We start from the raw sequence: 14,474 nt of genomic DNA on the forward strand, positions 1-14,474 counted from the left end.
TATGCTGAGAATTGCTTTTGTTGCAGCAACAAAGCGGCAAGAAGGGGGAATGAGTCAGCAATGGCTTGCTGAGCCATCTGCTGGAACTGCAGACATTTTCTCACCCAGAATTTCAAGGAGATGTTGCAGGCAGAGCAACTGCAGGATCTACATAAATGTATCAGTCAACCTGATACATTTTGAGAAGCTCTAAATCTAAGGATCCAGTTTGGACAGAATGACTCACAGCTTGTCAACTCCCAGTTCAAAACCTCTCTAAAATTCAGATCTGAAGACACAAAAATTGGTTTGCTCTGCATCTGGAAAGCATCTCTTTTAAAGTGTAGCTGGCAGGTACGGGCCACTGCTATAAATTGAACAGAGGTACTGAAAATCTTAGGAAATACAACCCCAGTCCTGAGAAGAATGATGGTCCTTGGATAAACCTTGCAGCACTTCAGCCTGTTGCGGAATGTGCTCTTATTCATTTTAAAACCCTAGTGTTAGGAAACAAAATCCAAACCTCTAACATATTCCTCACAAACAGCTTGACAGGTCAGGTATGCCAGCCAAACACGCTTCTTTGTAATAATTATGGGACCATAAAAAGTTGTGTTCTGTGATCTGTCCATTGAAATATGCACGGACACATCCAGTGTTTCAAAAAGCATAAGATATGTGGGCCAAAGGAGCCCTTGGACAGAAGGTGATGCTGGCAATGTGATCCCGAACATGAAATGCAGTAAGAATCATGGATTTCTCTCCTGAGGACAGAGATTGCCAGTGTCAACCAGACTTTATTTCAGCTGCTGCACTCATGCAGACTTACTTTGCACAGGTAGGCCTTCATGGGGGGCAAGGGGTCAAAGGAGACGAGGAGGAATGAGTTCTGCAGTGATTTTTACTGACATTGCTCTTTTTTTCCCTAGTTCTTCTGACACAGAGTTTATGTTGCAGAGTCTGTCTAATGTCGTTCCAAAAGGCATTCTGCGAACTTCAATGCCGTAAAACTGGAGCCAGCCAAAGAAAGCACAGCAAGCAGCTTTGTGTCCCTGCTCTCATTCTACAGCTATCAATCCATACAAATCATAGAGAAATCCAGGCTTAGGCAAAACAGTATTTTGCCAAGAAGAAAAAACAGATGAGGACTTCAGATGAAGCTGATCACATGGTTGGAGCACGTCTCCGATAAGAAAAGGCTGAGAGAGCTGGAGTTGTTCTCTGAGAAGAGAAGGCTCCATGGAGAACCTCATTATAGCCTTTCTGTACTTCAGGGTACTTAACAGGAAAGATGGTGACAGACTTTATAGCAAGGCCTGTTGCAATAGGTAATGGTTTTAAACAAAAAGAGGGACTGTTTAGATTGGATGGAAGAAATATTTTCCAATGAGGATGGAAAAACAAGTTGCTCAGAGAAGTGGTAGATGCCCATTCCTGAAGACATTCAAGGATGCGTTGGATAAGGTTCTAAGCAACTTGTATCTGGTGGAAGGTGTTCCTGCCCATGGCAGCAGGGTTGGACTAGTGCGTCCCAACCCACACCACTCATTCAGGAGTTAGGAACAGAGAAAATATAAGGAATCAGGAGTAGAAAGAAGATGTGAACGTGAGGGGCTGATATTCCAGAACTCTGAAAGTAATCTGGAGGGTGGCATTTTAGAGGAGATGAAGAAAATGGAAGTGACAGCCATTGTAAGTGTTCATAATCCAACCTCCCTTTTCAGAAGGAAGTTACATAAATGCAGGCCCAGTAGAGCTACAGAACTTTGGGAGACATCAGTTCCAGTCTGAAACAGAGGGAGGGAGGTTTTCTTCAATGCCCAGTATACCCAGTATATGAGAGGTATATAAATGAATAAAGAGATACTTTAAGTGGTTTGCCATTTGTTCTATCACCCAGCTAATCATCTCTCCAGGACCTGTGGTAGGTTATTTTTACCAAGCTATTCTGAAAGAGCAGAAGTGGGGATGGTGAGAGAGGTGATGGCACGCAGGTAATCTGTATCTTTGTAACAGCCATGGTCCTGACAGCTTCCTGGGCTACCGTATCAGCAAATTAGTCTGTTCCTGGCAGGATACCTTCATGGAGTAGTAATGGCCTAAAGTCTGTATCTAGTAAGATGAAAAATGTAAAAAAATAGAAAAAACTTCTTACCCAGCTCTACAGAGTGTGTTTCAAAAAGGTGTCTGTGCCACAAAGACTTGATCTGAAGGTGTGATACATTATCAAGACCATCTTCATTTTGGGTATCTCCTTTATCTGGTTCTGGCTCATCTTTAATATCTCTGAAATGTTTTCTTTTTATTTCATTGTATGTGGGTCTGTCCCCAGATCCAACTGCTTACTGTGTGTGCCCCTTCACAGTTCTTTAATAACATGTAGCAAAGACACAAACAGAATTTTGTTCTTTGAGATGTGGCGATGGAGATAAATTGACACTTCCAGCAACAGCTATTCCAAGCATCTTCCTTTGGGAAGGTCTGGGGGAGCTGTACTGGCAGTACCAAACCTAAAGCTCTTGGCCTTACTTACTCGAAAACTAAGCAGGATCATCTGCTGAGTCTCCTTCTGTGGTTGAGACTCTCTTCTCCCCCTGCCCCCTCCCCCATATCAAGAATGACTGAAGGAAAGTAAGTAAATTTAAAGTTTACTTGAGGTTTTACAGCCTCGTTAGTTTTCTGAGTCAAAAGTTATTGGGTTGCTCTGCCTCCCAAAGTAACTTAAAGCATTTGTGCATTAGCCTTCAGAGGCAGCAAGTTATATAGGCAGATCACTGTAACAGAATGATTTGTCGTATCATTTTGGATTTATTGTTGGTTTTACACTTATTTTATCAACTTGGAGCCTTGCACTACAAGATCTCATGTATCACATATCTCACGCTAGACACGGAGCTTTATTACAAGAAAAATTAAATTAGGGATAGAAAAAAAATTATACAGCTTAGGTCTGTTGTGTGATGCATGTTAAGGAAGACAGTGACCATTACCTATTTTGGGGTTCACTACCAGTAAAACCCAACAGACCATGTGAAAAAATGATGCTGTTTCTAATGGAGCTCATTTGTTTGGTTGGTTTTTGTAGCTTAGACCTTGTCTATATGGTGAAATTATAAACTGATGGGTGCATTTGCATTGCTTCAGCCATTCACATGCTCTGCCTGTGGGAGCTTTCCATACACCACTGGCACGAGGGAGTTTGTTCTGCACATCCCTGCTCAGCAGCCAACATTCCCTTCGGCATCCTAGCCCACTTTAATGGAAAAACCTTTCTAAAGCCTTATCAACCCTTTGCAAACTGCAATAAAGGGCAACAGCAAAATGCCTTCTTCACTCCTGCTGCGATTTCCAAGCAGACTTCTCTGTGGAAGGCTGAAAAGACTCACCTGACCTGCTTCAAGTGTAAAAGCCATTTCCTGCTGCCCACACTTCCTCCAGTTTGTCTCTCCAGGTCTTTACCTACTCTGGAGCAAGGCTGTCACATCTCCACCTCCAGGAACGTGCAGTGCCCTCTGGTGCTTCCATATCCGTTCCAGTCCTGTCACCACAGCATGGGCTGTTCTTTCTCAGTAATATAACTTGAGAGAGGTGGAAGGAAGATTTGAGTCTGAAGGGAGCTGGGGTCTACAAACTGTGCCATGATCTTTATTTTTTTTTTTTAATATTGCTGGTAGGATTCAATGTACAAAGGCACAGAAAAGGGGGGCCTTGGATATGAAGAGTGAGAATGATACTTGCTGTAGCTTGTCTAAGGAAGTATGTCAGGGGAGATTAATATCTCACATTCACTGGCAGTCTTTCCAAGTGATGGTGTTTTTACTTCTGAAACTCTCGTATTGATGTGTTTTTTAGTAGCAGCTAGAAGATTTTTAATTGTATCTCTACAGTTGCGATATTTCTAGCAATTGAGGGGTTTTGTGATGATGTGCTCGGGGGTCCCAATTAAAGCCTAAGTATCTTTCATGCTAGACATACATTAATACTGCTGCCAGGCCTGAGTAATTGCCATCAGAACTCCCAGTCCTACAAACACATTAATATCCTCTTGTCTAGTCCAACATACACAAAAAAAATCAATCTGATACTCGCACACATTATGCATATATGAGTTCATCAGTCCTTATGCATGTCCTGTCATGATGCTATATTGAGTCTGGTTGGGGTGAAGTTAATTTTCTTCATAGCAGCCCATATGGTGCTGTGTTTTGTACTTGTGATAAAGCAGTGTTTATAGCACACCAATATTTTAGCTATTGCTGATCAGTGTTTGCACAGCATCAAGACCCTCTCTGGTTCTCACTCTGCTTCTACTCCAATAAGTAGCCTGGGGCTGATCAAGACCAGTCAGAGTGGGAGAAAACTCGTCTGGGACAAATGAGCTCCACTGACCAAAGACAGGATGTCCCATACAACACATCACCACACTCAGCAACAAAAGGGGGATAGGGGAGAGGGGAGCAATTTCTAGGAGACTGGCTGGGCATTGATGTGTCTGTGGGAGGTGGTGAGTGAATTAATGCCTTTGCATTAATTGTTTGGGGCTTTTTTCCCCCTTTCTTTTTCCACTTCATTTCTTAAACTCTTCTATCTCAACCCACTGCTTACCATGCTTTTGCTCTTGCTGCTTTCTGTGAGGACTGTGCAAGTATCTCTGTGGAGACTTAACTGCTGGCTGGTGTCAGTCCACCACAGCACATAAAGGTTTGTAGAACTAAGGTCTACAGACATCAGTCAATAATATGCTTCAACAAAAAAATTTAAATAGGACCTTACTTGTCATAAAATGAATGGGGTTGCTTAGGTGCTCAAGCACATGATGTATGTCATAAAGAGCACATTTTAAAAATGAACCTAAATAGATGGAGCAGATTGGCTCATTCAAAATGATAAAAACATGGAAGTTAGTTCTGTGTGGCAGAAAATTTGGGGCAGACATTTGGCCCTCCCTATCTGTACAGTATTCAGTCCCTTTTAAGCAATGTCTATAACCAGCACTTACTACAACAAAACCCCCTCTGCTAGTGTTTTTGCTATGCCATGAATAAATGTTACAAGTTCAGCAGAGCCCTTCCTGAGAGCTTCCAGGCCTGCTCAACTGGAGACACTGTACAAGGAGGTGGCATTTGACCCTGAGTTGTTCCTGTTTCTGGAGTTGTTCCTCCAGAAAGTATTACCTTCAGATAACTCAGAAGGGAGAACACTATGCTGGATCACATACTTCACACTCCCTTCACACTTCAGGTTAACAAATGACAGCCTCTGAAGAGACACTGGTATGTATGCAATTTCTTTACTCTCTGTATTTGTAACTCTTAAAAGTTGAGCTGAATGCATAGAGAACTAACCTGATGTTGTGTCCCCTTGAAATTCTGATTTATATGGTATATAACAATCAGCCTATAATATAAACCTTTGGGGGATGAAAAGTCTTGGGAGTAAAATATAGTTACTGCCTTGCCACATGAGAAGTGGGATGACATTTTATGTTGGTCCTTGAAGATTTCATTATCTCAGTGTTCTCCAGTCTGCACAGTTAGGTGGGAATGTCTGGGAAACTCTTGCACATCCAGGCATAAGGGGAGTGACCTTTGTTGGACATGGACAGGAATTTAATCAGTATTACACACCACATAAACCAAAATGTAGCTTTGCTGTTACAGGGATCAGCACAGATTCAGTCACACTGAATTGCAGCCATGGATTGCAGCCCTGTGTTTTGGAATGATTACAGTCTACATCTGAAAACCAGATTTTGAGCAAATCCATAGGGACAGCACTGTTAAAAAACCATCTGCCAGTGGCTTGCAATGCCTTTGCTTCATTTTATCCAGGTTGAATATTTTTCTTGGTAGGATATGAGCAAAGTATAATTCATCACCCAAACTAGAAACTTTTCATCCTGGTTCTTCAAGCCTGACTGTACTAACCACTGTCAAGACCTAGCAAGAAAATCTGTATCTCTTTCCATGACAATCAATGAATGAAATACAACATCAGTCTGTCTTCTGCCTTCTTTAGACAGCCTTGCATGGAGCTACAGCTCAGCCTCATAGCCAAAAGGGTCCAGCAATGAGTGCTGCTGTAACTGATTTGGATAAAAGCCTTTGATTTATTAAATGAAAGCTCTTGATATATTAAATTGTACTGTATTTTTATCAGATGACAAAGCCTACTGGTCAAATAGAGCTCCTCTCTCCTTCTGTTGGCACTCTTCCTTCTTCCCTTCCCATTGCCAACCTTCCCACTTGCCAAGTCACTCTGATCCACATTCTGGGTATCTGACAACCCTTAAGGATCAGTCTGTGGTCATCCTGTGGCTGGTTTGATAGGCAGCTTTGCCAAACTCATGTCCTCCAGTGAAGGTTCTCATTCTTGCTGGCAGCGTTGCTCTCCTGTTTGCCATCCCACCACATCTACCAGCAATGCAGCTGGGGGCAGGGCATCATCTGATGTAGGTGGGCAAAGTTTTATTGCTTTGGGTGGTGTTTAACCTTCCATGTTTTTAAATAGAGCATTCTCTCCCCTCCCAATTCTCTCTTGCAATACACGTACTTGTTGCATGGGATTTCCATTTAGCTGAGACTTAGGAACACTTGGATACCCTTCCATTACTGGCTCTGCTAATACAACTACAAATTCATTTGTTACATTTCTTCTGGACAATGAAGATATAATTTAGTCCAACCTTGAACATCAGACTACTAAGTACTTCTTGTTAGCAAGCAGTCAGAACAATATTGCCGTGTAATTTTCCACGATCAGCTGTGTCAAATGTACCAAGGTTAGGGTGGTTTTACTTTCTAGAGGTGGTTAGGCAAGAGCAGAGTCTTCCCTTTACAACCGATAAATGGCTACATGATTTGGCACTGGATTATTCAAGCAGACAAATTAACTTCAAATATTAATACATTCAGCAGCCAGTAAGACAAATTGCTTGTTTTACAAGCGCCAGAGTGGTCATGGGGGGATTTTCCTTCTGCTTTCAGGAAACCTAACCTCCAGAGCAGTGGTTGGCCAGGCCAACAAGACCATCAATCAGCTAACAAAGTTGGCAGCATCTTCAGTTCTCTCTGGAAAGGAGGTAGGAAAAAAAAAAAGCTTGGCCAACTTGGCCAAAGTCTACCAGGATTGTCAGAAATCTGTATTTCAAATAAAACACACATGCCAAGGCTCTGACTCATCATAGCCATCTGAGGACCCTGCTAGGAGCCTGCTTGCCCCAAAACAGTTTTTCCATGGCCATGGGGTGAGTCATCTTGAAGAGGTCTGTCTGCCTCCATAAACTGACAATGATGGTGTCCCTGTAAGATGGGCTACCATCACCTCCTTTCTCCTCTTGCAAATTTTACACCAAAATCCTTTCAGGACTAGGACAAACTTGTTTAAAGTAACATGCTATATGATAATATCAAATAAACAATTGAGGAAATGGAGTTGAAATACATTCATATATATAAATTATGGCAGGAGAGTTTAAAATTTAAATTATCTCATCAATTATTGAGAATGAAAAATCCCTGGAACATTTTAACTCTTTCCAGTCTTCAAGCGTTTGCATTTATGTATTTTTTAAGTGCAATATTCTCTTAAAACTGATCCTAACTGAACTGGATATGGACTCAGAAGCCAGTCTGTTGGTGTAGCTTATCTCTAGATCAGAAAAACTGAAAGGAAGAAAGGCATTACTACACATGACACGATACTTGCTGTGTGGAGTAATTATTGTGTTCTTTGTACTCACTTAATTGTCTGGTTGTAGAGCTTCAGAAAACATTTCTAGTATGGGAATATTTGAAGAAAGCCTTAAGGGGTGAAAACAAAAGCCAGGCTGACTGTTGCAACACAACTCAGATAAGATTACAAATATAAATTCTGTGTTCATCAGGCAGAAAACACGTTTATAATTTTATCATTTTGCTCAAGGTTTCCTTAAAATTTATATCTTCATTGAGTATAAACGTATTTTCTCCATAACATATGGCACTGAACTGAACCAATCAGGAGGTGTTGTTTGTGCTCTGAGCACCAAAGCAATTCCATAAATTATACAATATAGTTTGTCAGTAAATGTATAGATGGGAAAATCATTAACATCACAAATCACACCTTGTTGATGTATATGTTAGCATATTTTTTACTATAACTCACAGATGTGAAGTTCTAAATACACTTCACATGGTGATGAGGTAGCCAACTGATTTGGCTTCCATAAGACATTTAACACTACTGACCCGTGGAAATGGGTTGTTCCTGCTGGACTTGGAATCAGTGGCATTGCTGCTCCAGGCCCAGCTGAAGCAAGGCACAGTCTGCTACCCATAGGCTGCATTCCCACTGCAGACTGAGAAGGGCCCAGCGGTGCCAGCACATCCAAGCCATGGATATGCTTATTACAGACCCTGAGCCTCCCACATCTGTCCCTACACTGAATAAATATGGCTAAGTCCTCTGGGGAAAGGTGTCTGTAACAACTCCGGACTTGGTTTCCGCACTTTAATTTAGATGTGAACAGCAATAATGTAGTCTTCATTTAAATGGAGGATTTTTATATCGCTTAACAGCAGGGATAGAGTGTAGAAAATTCTTTATCAGTATTGCATAGGCAATAAGCACATTTAACATAAGAGTTTATCTTCTCTCAGAAGAGACCACAACAAAACAAAACCTCTGTGGATTTTCCTGATTGCATGATATCAAAGAGCAGTTTTGGTGTCTCATATAAACAGGTAGATCTCTGAGCCTTCACGGCTCTTTTGCTCTTCCCTTGACAAGCCCAGGATCTCATTGGGAGAAGGCTGTCCAGAAGAAATCCACTTTCTGCCCTCTGGCCCCAGGCTGAGCTGCTGGCCCCAGCAAAGCCAAGGGCAGAGAGGGAAAGCTGAGCTGTCCTGCACACATCTGGTGAACTTTGTTTTCCCTTTGGGGGCTTCATGCCATTCACTGCTGTCCTTCTTGGCTCCTTCTCAACTTGTTTTCCAATCAGCTATGTGTATGCTGTAGAGAAAGAAGGGATAGCATCCAAAGTAAGCTCTCTCTCACACACAAATCACCCTCATCTTCTAGCATCTGTTTGTGATGCTAGAACATCTAGACTCTGTGTGCTACTATTTTTGGGTTAAGTTCTTTAAATGCAGTTATTTTACCCTAAGCACATCCACATACATCTGTATCCATTTTGATAGAGATTTTTCACTTATGGAAAAGGTCAAATGCTTATGAGCAGTCGAACTCATTTGTATTACTTGCTGCCTAGATAACTCTTCATAGATTTGTTCAAAAACCATTTTTTTTTACTTCAAATATTTCTTCAAAAGGAAATTACTGTTTCGCTTTAGTGTTTTCACTCCACATTCCCCGACCTCAAACTGTTCTAGTCCCTGAATAAATCTATTTCTTGTTGAGTAGGAGAACCTACCACAATTCTCCAAACAATGAGCTTTGGGGAAAAGGCCATTGAAAATTTTCACAGGAAAAAACAGTACAGTCACCCCACTTTTTCTGCAATTAGCAGACGTGGGACTAGCTCACATTTCTGATTTCTCCTCCAGGGAACTTGTGCTAAGCAGCAGCACCACTTTGCTCTTTTATGTAAAACCCAGTCTCATCAATACTTTTCCAACAGATACTCACTGCATTAAATAATTTTCGAGAGATAACAATCTCCAAAGCCAGCTTCCATCAGTGAAATGCATTTACAGAAGGATGCTCTTCACTGATTCTCTCTCTCATGCGTTAAACAGCTTTGGGCCTTGAGTTGAGGGATGGGAAGAGAGAGGCCAAAAATGCCCAACATCATAAGGACACTTCCCCTTCCTGCACGGCAGAATGTTTGAAGTTGATGCCAGGCTACTCGGCTGGAACAGCAGTACTAATGTGAGCATCATGCTCCTGTTTGTAAGGACTTCTCAGAGTACCTGACAGCTGTAACGCTGTTGGCTCCTCAGTGCTGCCCTGCTGACCAAAAGTGCCTTAGCCACAGAGGGCTCTGGTCTGCACCACGGGGACCCAAACAGCAGGACCTTGCCAGACACTCAGCCTCCAGCAGCTGTGGGGGCTCATGGTGCAAAACACAGCACTGCCTCACAAGTGTCCTGGGTTAATGACTTTGCTAATGATGTGTCCTTCTGGAGAGCTCCTGGTGCTGGCACCCCCTGCCCACTGCCCTCCGTGCCTCCTCCTGTGCTGCAGGACTAGGGAACGATTCCCCTCTCACATGCAGCCATGCAGGAAACACTCCTGCCTCTCTGAAGGATGACTCTGAATGATAAACGGCATGAGCCAGGAATCTTGGCAAATTAAAAAGTTTAATTTATGATGCTGCATAATTCTAGCTGCTTAGCAGGTGTGACATTACTTGCTTATTTGAAAGCCAAAAGAGGTAAATTAGATGAAAATGTGCTTTGTAGGAGGTTGTTAATCAGAAAGGACTGCTGGCTCCTTCAAACCGCAGGTGTTCTCAGCCAGCGGACTGCGCCACCAGCAAAGACCTCTCAACCCCGTGGGATGACGGCTGCCCATGAGGGCTGTTTGCCTTGTTAGTTTTGGCAGCAGCTGAGAGGTCTTTAACAAGGCAGCTTTCCCTCAGAAGGGCTCGCCTCCTATTGCCTTTTCCCCCAGCACAAGAGCTGATCACTGATTCTCAGCAGGAACTGGCGCGGTTCCTTGGCTTATTCAGTATCCTACAAATAGCTGCTGAGCAAAGCGATTCTGGGGAAAGAGAGAGAGTAACAACAGTCTGGAGCCATTCCCACCCAGTGTCAGAGCAAAGTTCATTAACCAGGAGATTTCTCTTGTATCCAAAAAGAATGACATTAATCTCTGTAACAGAAGAAAATTAGTCTCTCTGGCAAAGTTTTACTATCACTCATGCTCACTACTTCACTTGCTCAAAAATCTGAAATCACCTGAGAAAACGAGTCACAGAAGGTCTGAGACCTTCAGAATAGAAATTGCTACAACACATATACAGGAATAAAAGGCACTTTGCAGGTCTTCAAGTAGTTTCATCCAACAGCATTTGAAAGCAAGTGCTAATTCTAAGAGGGAGGGAGGGAGTTAAGTGCTTATAAGCAGTTAGAAAAAAAAAATTATGTTGGCACTCAGTGTCGCCCCAACTTTGCCTACTTTCTAGAGTTTGCGTTTTGTTCTCACGCAGCTTCAAGAAAACAATGTATATTTTTAGAATTTATCTTTTTGTTTACATATTTCTCCTCTAGGAGGAGAAAAGTGTCTAATGGTGGTCTTCACCAACGAAGTCAAAGAGGTGGCAACCTATGCAGCCAATCTTGTGCCTTCTGAAAGAATTGTATATAAGATGGAGTCAGAAAATTAAAGATAGAACTTTCCTGCTGACCTTCTTGCTGCCTGCCTCATTCTTTCGTGTCTCTACCGGAGACAACTCAGTTTTAAGGCATCAAGGGCTCAGGGATCTGTCCTAGGCTATGGCACAGACCCTTTCTGGTCCTTTAAGCTTGATTGTGTCACCTTCAGTTCTCCAGGTTATTATTGAAGAGACACAGAAACAGGAGTAAAATTCAGTACAGCAAAGCTGTATTTGAAGTCTAGTTTCATCAGCGTGTAGACAGGATCTTCCTGTGACATGATATGAAACATTCCTGCGCATTCCTTAAAATAACCTTTTTCTGTGCTTTGTGAGTAAGATTGCCAATTTTTCTCATTTTTTTTTCAATTCTCATCTCTATAGGTCTCTGCTGGCTTTTCAGCCTTCCAAGCAGAGCACAGCTATCAGACAAAGCAAGCTGTGAGAGACCCAAAACCCACAGCCCCGAGGGTCACCAGCTGGATGCAGTCAGGTGCTCGAGAGGTGTCTCCACTAAGGTCTGTCCTGAACTCACCATGCCACTCCTTCTGGACACACATTTCAGTCCTGCTGTGTTTCCCTCCCCTTCTCCCAGCATAATAGGTGTGATTCGGTATTTTATGGGGGGTCTGGAGTGTGTGTATGTGGAGCTGACTTTGAGTGAATATGGGGCTGAGGGGAAATTCATCTTTCTACTAATTCCTGCTCATATTTCTAGCTCAGTTGAACCTCCTAATTTATTGTCACCTCCACCTTTCGTAACAGCTCCCTAATAGGGCATGAAATACCAGTGAAATGAACACCAGATTTTGGAGAGCCCAGAGCAAATATGTCCTTCTGGTTTGTCATTGCCATTTATTTTTTGAACTTTCTTTCCCTCCCCTTAAGTCCTTGATTCAATCCATGACAGTTTCTTTGCAGCTCAGATGGCTACTCATTTTTCACACCAGATTTTGTGACACACCATATCAAAACCCTTACTGAAAGCTCAGAACCACTTAATCGATTTCATTCCCATCATCCATTAATTTAGTAATTCTATCAAAAAATAATCTAGCTTGGGTGATACAATTTGTTCTTTGTGAACGTGCACAGATTTTTTTTCCTTGGGGTTTTCTATCTCCCAGAGATGTATGGAGTTCTTTTCCACTTAGTATTTCATTACTGAACAACAGTCTGATATTAGACTCACCAGAAGACACACTCTGACAGCCGTGGCAGGAAAGAAGAAGATGCAGAATCCTTCCAGTCATTCCACTGCAGTATAGTGAGAATCAGTAAGCTAGATTTTAAGACAAGTGACATCCCAAGTGACCCATAGCACATGGGCAATCTGGTGGTTTCAGTCCTAGTATTGTAAGATTCCTTATTATTGCTTTCCCTCCCGATAGCTTTGCATCTAAGTCCTCCAAATGTTTTTGCCATATCCTGAAATCCCAGGATCCATTTCATGATGCACTACAGAGTCTTTGCTTTTAATCCCAAAGGTAGCACTTAATGTTCCCAAACAGAAAAGGGATTTTTGTATCTTGATCAAATTATCAGCAGAAAGTGGGTTTTGAGAGAAATATTTTTAAGAGGAATTATTTCTTGTTTCCTTCCACTGAGAAACAGAGTGTCCCAGGACAGGATAAACTTGCAAATAAGTGAGATATTCTGACGAATCCTGGTCAATCAACTTCTTCAGGTTTATCTTCCAGGTGAGAAAAGTACTTTGAGCAGTTCATTGTTTAGTTGCCCCATCAGGCTTCAAAGTGTCATTTTCAGTTCATCAGTCGGGAACTTTTTCCCGATTCCAGGTTTTTCACTTCTCAGCCAGGGCATTAAGCAGGTGGGATGTTTCTCTTCCAAGCTTTAACAGGTGTTCATCTGTTGTGATTTCAGATAGTGTCCCTCAGGGCTGACCATTGGGCGACTTAACCTGCAGTGGCTGCTTGCTGAAAATGGGCAAAGTTTTCTTTTCTTCTGGGAGCCCACAGAGAAGACAGAGTCGAATCAATAATTTTAGAGCCCAGTTTAAAAGTGCTTGAGAGTTTTACTGGCCTTATTTCCCTTCCCTTCCCTTCCCTTCCCTTCCCTTCCCTTCCCTTCCCTTCCCTTCCCTTCCCTTCCCTTCCCTTCCCTTCCCTTCCCTTCCCTTCCCTTCCCTTCCCTTCCCTTCCCTTCCCTTCCCTTCCCTTCCCTTCCCTTCCCTTCCCTTCCTTTTTCACTCAATGTTCTGATAGCCTAATTGCCATATGGTTTGCATTTGCTATATTTTTGCTTTATACAAGCTGTGTTAAATCTCTGTTAATGTGGATAATCAAATCTGATTGCATGATGTGGTAGGGAACAGAAAAGTTTGGAAACAAATGGTCTGTAACACATACCTTGTTCCCCTCCTTTCTGTTCATTTTTTTCTGGTCCCAGTCCAGACACTTTTCCCTAAATGTTGTTTGGAAGCAGTCAGCTGCAAGAGTACTTCAGGCAGGCCCTAGCAGAGCTTGAGGAGCGGGCAGAAAAGAGAGCTGAAAGGGGGAGGGAAGGGAAGAAGCAAATACATGTTTATCAACTCTTATAATAACTGAGAGAAGTAGGGCAAAAGGGTAGAGACTTGACTTTAAAAGCTCTGTTAACTTTGTTTTTTCCAAAGGAAATTTTCCTCTACATCTGATCATTACAAGATCAGAGATGGTTCATGAGTACTGCAGAGGCTGTGTTCACTAAGCACATTCACAATGAAAAACCATTTTGATTTCTACCTGCTGTCTCCTTGTCATACAGAGACACTATCTCTGTCTCACACCTGCATGCAGACCATGGACCTCAGCCCAGCAGGACTCCCAGGGAAGTTAAAAAATCTCATTTAACCTCCTCAGTTTCTGCTAGGAAGCTGTGATTTCCAGTGTAAATAACAAAATGGCCTATACACACTATTTCTGAAATCTGAGGACAGTGAGACCACAGAACTGTCTGATGCCTGGCCTGATATTTACTATGACTTTCTATAAAAGATTCTCATTGGAAAAGAGATTGAGGGCCCTCTTCCTGGGAGCAAGCCACCATACACAACACACTCACTTCTTCCTGCCAGACAGCTTCTCAAAGCCTGCCTTCTGAAGCTCCTGAACAGCATCACTCTGCTTAATTGCACAGCCCATCACACACCATGACAGGAGAGACTATCTGTCATTTT

Source organism: Chamaea fasciata, unplaced genomic scaffold (genome assembly GCF_029207755.1).
Source record: "Chamaea fasciata isolate MVZ Bird 193981 ecotype frontalis unplaced genomic scaffold, bChaFas1.0.hap1 SCAF_1, whole genome shotgun sequence".
NCBI classification, from domain to species: domain Eukaryota; kingdom Metazoa; phylum Chordata; class Aves; order Passeriformes; family Sylviidae; genus Chamaea; species Chamaea fasciata.